We start from the raw sequence: 7,353 nt of genomic DNA on the forward strand, positions 1-7,353 counted from the left end.
TGTTCTTGAAGCTACCAGCATGAGTTTGACTAAACTGCGGGATGCAGTGGAAGACAGAAGTGCCTGGCGTTCTCTGGTCCGTGGGGTCACGAAGAGTCAGACACGACTAAATGACTAAACGACAACAAGAGTTTGGTAATGCTTTCACCCAAAGTGATGGGGAGTGACCTAACTAAGCCTGGCAGGACAGCTTACTCTGCGGTTTTAACCCCTTCATGCGTTAGAGTTAAGCATGCTGGTTATATGCCCTTTTAAATGTGCTTGTGGTTATTGTTCTTGTTTTTAATATATCTTTTGTGTTCTAATTTTGCATTCTTATGTTGTGAACTGTCCTTTGAATTTTGGATGGAGGGTGGTATTCATAATAATGATAATAATAATAATATGAAGCTGAATATTCCACACCATCTTGATCAGAAACCCTTCCCAGTTGCATGCTTAGCATAAAGGCTAATGCTATCTATCAATACAAAAGGACAAAGCTGCCTGCTTTAATCTGATAGGATGCAGGGGCATTTTCTAATCTAATCACCATTTACCGGTGTTGGAGGGCAGAGGCTTCTTGCCTCCTCTATTAACTTCTTGAACTTGCAGTATTATCTTACTCTTGAGAATTCTTTGTCTTAAAACAACAGTAGTCTAATTTGGCCTTAATGCTTCCTCTTAACAAAATTGACAACAGCAGATATTAACTGCATTACATACATGCATTAACTGTGGCTGGAGTCGATTCACTATTTCTGCCATGATAACTAATTAAATAACATCCCTTCCAGCTCCATCACACATCTACTTAAAAGGCACATTTCATTACGTATACAGACTGCTGGCATGTATGAATTTTTACCCAGTATCGGAGTTTATCTGATCTACTTTGGGTGTCACTGTAATATCCCATTTATGTTGGAGCTAGATCTCAAAACCTGAATTTTCCCCCTCAATCATACATTTGGCTACAACAATAGTAACTTATAAATATATGGGAATTTTGCTACCAACTTCTGTAAAAACAGAACTGAATATGTTAGTCTTTGTAAAATATCATTCTGTCAATATAATTTATGGTGGTTAAATGTGAAAATACACTAGATTGTGGGGAACATGATATAGTATCCTCCCTAGAGTTCTTTCTGAAAGTTTATTCTGTTTCCCTAAAGAAAGTTTAATTACTCAGGAGTACTATTTGCAGCTGCAGTCTTAAATGCACTAACTCGTGGGATTTACTTCTGAGCAAACATGCATAGAATTACACTGGCAGGAAAAGATAGACAAAGCTATCAATTTCAGTCTCTCAAGTTCTCGTTTTCCCAGTCTTCATAAGAACATAAGAGGGACTTGCTGGATCAGGCCAATGGCACATCTATTATTATTATTATTATTATTATTATTATTATTATTATTATTATTATTATTATTTATATACCACCCTGTACCCAGAGGTCTCAGGGCTGTTCACAAGAATAAAATCAAAATATAAAACCACAAAATACATAATAAAAATAAAAACAACAACCCAATAGCCTCCCTGTCACAGTGGCCAAACCGATTTGTATGGGAAGGCCTAGAAGGTCTCTCGCTTCCTGCTGTTTTCAGCAACTGCTATTCAGAAGCATATTGGAGGCAGAACACAGTCATTAGGATTGGTAGCCAATGTTAGCCTTTTCCTCCATGAATTTGTCCAGTCCTCTCTTAAAATTTCTGCCTATCACTACCTTTGGTGTGGGCAAATTTCATAGTTTAAATGTAAGTTGTGTGAGTAAGTTCTTTCTTTTATCTGCCTTGAATCTCACAACATTCAGCTGCATTGAATGTCCCCAAACTCCAGCGTTATGAGAGAGGAAAACTTTTCTCTATCCATGCTCTCCATGCCATGTTTATTTTGATACGCCTCTATCATGTCACCACTGACTTGCCTTACCACTAAATTAAAAAGCCTCAAATGCTTTAAGCTTCTGTCAGAGGAGAGCTGCTCCACCCCACCCCCTTGGTCATTTTGGCTGCCCTTTTCTGAATCACTTCCAACTCTACAATATCCTTTTAGAGGTGAGGTGAGCAAAACTGTACATAGTAGTCCAAGTGTGGTCACACCATCTATTTGAATAATGACATTGTGCCAGCAGTTTTATTTTCAATTACTTTCCTAATGATCCCTAACAGGGAATTCAGGTTCTTTGCAGCTATTCTTCACTGGGTTGACATCTTCATTGAGTTATCCACTACAACCCCGGGGTCTTTTTCCGGTCAAACACTGCCAGTTTGGACCCTATCGGCATATAAGTGAAATTTACACTTTTTTCATTTGCCATTTTACTGCCCCTCCACTCAGTTTGGAGCTCTTCACAGTCCTTGTATTATTTTAGCCACCCTGAACAATGTAATACCACCAGCAAGCCTGGCCACCGCTCTGCTCCCCCCTAACTCTAAATAGTTTGTGAAAAAGCCAAAAAGCATAGGTCCCAATACTAATCCTTGTAGGGCTCCACTTTCTATATTGCTTCATTGGGATAGTAGTCTACTTATTCATAGTCTGCTTCCTGATTCTCAACCAGTTCCTGATGCACAATATTCAGTTCCCTAGTTCACATTTCTGCAGCACTTTGCCCTTTTAAAAAGTCACCATGAAGGTTCACCATCACTGTAGTGCATATTTCTCTTAATCTATACACGTTTGTTCACAATTTTGCCTAAGTGTCAGAGACTGGCAGGGTGCCAAAGAGCGTGCGGTGGAAGGAGGGGACCAGGGGGAGGGGACCAATGATTTATGGGATAAAATAAATAAATAATAATAAACCTTTATTATCACTACACCACCTATGTGCAGTGAAATTAAACAAGCCTCCCCCCCATACACTCAGTCTTGTTCGCACTCTGTGTGCTTGTCGGAAGTCAATCGCACCCCAACTTTTTCCATTCAGCAGCCAAACAGCCCACGGATAAAAACTGTTCTTTAACCTGTTGGTGCAGCTGACTATACTTTTGTATCTCCTGCCCAAAGGTAGGAGATTAAAGAGGTGCTGGCCAGGGTGTGAGTCGTCCTAAGAATTTTCCTCACTCTCCTGAGGCAGCGGTCTCCTGCGAAGTCGTCTAGCGAACTCCGGGGACAGCCCATGATATCACGTGCTGTATTCACCCCCCTCTGTAGGGACTTCCTGTCTGTGGCTGTCAAACCAGTGTACCACACTGTAATACAGTATGAAAGGACACTTTCTGTTGTGCCCCAGTAGAAGATCATCAATTTTTGTTTGACATCGATCCTTCAGGTTCTGACATGTGATGAGTGGGTTTTCATGCGCCTGCGTGAAATGTGCCGTCCCTAATTGTTACGACGGGGCACAGTACCCTTCTGATCTGAACCTTTTATAATAAATTATTATTATTTTTTGATTGTTGGTAGCAGTACATTTTCAAACTTAATATGTTCTGGAATTCTGTTCCAAAACCAAGGCTTTCCTGTAGAAAGTAATGCAAAGCAGATTAATTTGTTCCAGACTTTTGGAAACAACCCCATTTAACATGAATTTTACTTTCTAATGAGACCATTTATCCATAAAATGAAAGCAGTAATCAATGTGCTGTACTATAAAATAAGACAGTATTGTAGATTATAAAAATTTAAAAGAGAAAAAAAATATTGTTTGACATTGTTCTTTCGCAAGACCCTGAGGCAATGGAGTCTCTGTTGGATGTGATGGCCCCCACAAAGCAGGAGCCAGATGAGGAGGGTGATTCAGGGCAGTCTGAGGCAGAGGAAGGTGCCCACGATGTGGTGGAGGAAGGAGGGATGGGAAAGGTGTGGGACACAACAGTAGACTCCCCACCTTCCTCCACCCCACTATCTCCTAGGACCAGGAAGAGCTTGAAAATGGAAGAGCATTTATGGCTTCCATGCAGGAGAAGTCTCAGGATGCAGACACACAAACTGTCAGAAGAGTGCACCGTGGAAGCTTCTCCATTTCTCTCACTAATAATAATAATAATAATAATAATAATAATAATTTATTATTTGTACCCCGCCCATCTGGCTTGGTTTCCCCAGCCACTCTGGGCGGCTTCCATAGAAACCAAAAATACACTAAAATATCACAGATTAAAAACTTCCCTGAGCAGGGCTGCCTTAAGATGTCTTCTGAATGTCAGGTAGTTGTTTATCGCTTTGACATCTGATGGGAGGGCGTTCCACAGGGTGGGTGCCACTACTGAGAAGGCCCTCTGCCTGGTTCCCTGTAGCTTTGCTTCTCGCAATGAGGGAACCGCCAGAAGGCCCTCGGCGCTGGACCTCAGCATCTGGGCAGAGCGATGGGGGTGGAGATGCTCCTTTAGGTATACTGGGCCGAGGCCGTTTAGGGCTTTAAAGGTCAGCACCAACACTATGAATTGTGCTCAGAAACGTACTGGGAGCCAATGTAGGTCTTTCAAGACCAGTGTTATATGGTCTCGGCGGCCGCTCCCAGTCACCAGTCTAGCTGCCGCATTCTGGATTAGTTGTAGTTTCCGAGTCACCTTCAAAAGTAGCCCCACGTAGAGCGCATTGCAGTAGTCCAAGCGGGAGATAACAATAGAGTTAACTATCAGACATGTGCTTCTTCCTTAACTAGGATGGGTTGGGACGCTAATACACATACCTTTGTAAGTAATCTTGCCTAATATAATGCATTTCTGTATGTTATTTTCAGTTGTGTATGCATTTTAGGCACAAATCTCACCTAACGTATGTATTGCTGCAAAATTGTGACGTTCAAAGGATCATTGCGTTTCAGTTTGCATATTGTATCAGGAAGTGAAACAAAATAAATCAAGATGCTGGGGTGAGCCCAGAGCAGAGTTAAACAGCCGTAGCAACCCCGTCTATATATTGATGCATCCTAAGCATGCACATCACACCATGCACACAGCTGGCACTCCTCTGCCCACAGCTACATCCTGTTGACATCCTGCCACCTGGTGCTTAGGGGAGGGCAGAACAGCAAAGCAACAGCACGGCTGACTAGGCAATTTCTAGTCAAATGGATCACTCTGTGGAATTCATTGCATAAATTGGAGGGGGAACTGTGGAACTTCACTATCTATCTGCCTCACTTCTGAAAGTGAGGGTACCTGGAGAAAGATTCCATGTGAAGATCTTAATACCCTTAATGTTCATATTAGAGTTCATATGTTAAAATCCTACTACCCCCTCCCCCCCAAAAAACAGGTTCATTAAAACTAGTTCATGCATTCAGTTCATTGAAACAAGTTCATTGAAACTAGTTCATGCATTCAATTGAAAGTTACAGTGTTAAGCTTGTGGTCAAATGATACCCATGCATGTATAAACTCTTTCATATAAATAAGACCATGAGAACTTGTACTGTGGGTAGCATACTATGGACTGTGATACAGTAGGTCTTTGCTGTAAGCACCCCTAAATGTGTGCTGCCATGTATGGGATGTATTCATTAATACACACACACTGTAACACAACCCATTTTGCACAATGGAATCTGGCCATGTTCCTTATCAAACTATGACACTTTTCAGAGATTCGCTTGAGAGATATTATTTATTTCGATGACTAACCTTCAGATTCCACAGACTTCTGCACCTTGTAAATGCCTTTATATGCTTAATCAAAAAGAAATCTAATTACCTTAATTTACTCCATTGGAAACTCAAAGAACAAACTATATGTTTAATTATAAACATCCCACTTTAGATAGCTATAATTAATGAGTCAAGAAATTGTGCAATATGCCTTGAGCAACCCTACATTACTCCTGAGGTACTCGTGTACCACCAGCGGTTTAGAACCAGTCACTTCTTATTAGTATTAGAAGCAAAAATGCTCACCTGAAGCATTAATCACAGACTACCTCAACACCAAGAGACTTCTAATTATGTATAACAGATACTGTATGCATAGATTTACACACATGGCATGATTTTAATATTGATTTAATTTTAATAAATAATCTTCCAATTTACAGAGCCTGGTTGTCAAGTTTCCTGGCCTCTGTGTGCGACCCCCCCCCAAAAGGATCTGAAACAAAGACTGCCAGGTCTCCCCTCAATCTTGACAAAAGGGTAAAGTGATATCATGAGGTAAAGTGATATGATGTAATAGCCAATAATGAGTTGTGCAAAAAGAATTTATTGGTTCAAATTCCATCTATTCCATTAATCCCCTAGAGCTGCAATTCTCTGTACACTTATTGGGGAGTGAGTCCTATAAAACACATTAGGATTTTGGATTAAACATTCATTGGATTGGACTGGGTATGCAGCTTTAGCCTGTTACCGATAATGTGGGGATAATAACATCACCATCATCATCACCACCACCATCATCATCATTATTATTATTAATTTACAGTGAAATGCAAACAAGGAATCCTGGAGCCCTTCACTGAGTAGTCCCAAAGCCACAAGGATAGGAGGCACAGGACAAAAACAGTAATTCCTCCAATTTACTTTTATCATCCTAACATTTACGTGACGACCTTGTCCATTTCCCACCAACAATTGACTGAGTAACTGGAGTGAAAAGATGTCAACAAAAGACATTTTAGAGGGCCAAGGGAACTGGGGGAGAAGGCCAGAATATGTAATTGTAAAATGTGAAAACCCTAATTAATTATCAGTAAAAATAATAATGATAATTTGTTTTAAAGCAGGCTTTTAACTTCCAGATATGGTACTATCTGTCTGTCTGTCTGTCTGTTTCTCTCTCACACACACATTCCTGAGATAATGTAGGCAATGTGCTTTACATACCCAAATGAGCTATGTAAATGTCTTCTTCCATTTGGTGAGGTACAGCAGGTTTCTCCAAGTAAGCGCATTAACCTAGAGAAGCCTGGTTCACCTTGACAAATAGATCAAAGAAGAGGATATAGGGCAGAGTTCAACTAAGCTGTTGCATGCATGGAACAAGATCCACTCATACAACAGGACTTTCTCCCCTCCCCCTCCCCCTGTGCATCCCTGAGCTTCCTAAATCTGCTCTGGCAGGTTGTGGGAATTTCACAGAACGGGTTTGGGGAGCATACTGGGAGGAGGGAAATCCCATGGTTGAAAATGACCTTATTCTCTTTGCACATACCCCACTTAGTTCTAAATTCAATTCCACCCATAATCTTATATGAGCAAGCAGTGGCTTCTTAATCCTATGCTGAGCGTTCTTTTGAGGGGCCCTCTGGGTTGATACGGGGACACAGGTGGCGCTGTGGTCTAAACCACAGAGCCCAGGGCTTGCCGATCAGAAGGTCGGCGGTTCGAATCCCCATGACGGGGTGAGCTCCCGTTGTTTGGTCCCAGCTCCTGCCAACCTAGCAGTTTGAAAGCATGCCAAAAAGTGCAAGTAGATAAATAGGTACT

Source organism: Podarcis gaigeae, assembly GCF_964106915.1.
Source record: "Podarcis gaigeae genome assembly, chromosome: 15".
NCBI classification, from domain to species: domain Eukaryota; kingdom Metazoa; phylum Chordata; class Lepidosauria; order Squamata; family Lacertidae; genus Podarcis; species Podarcis gaigeae.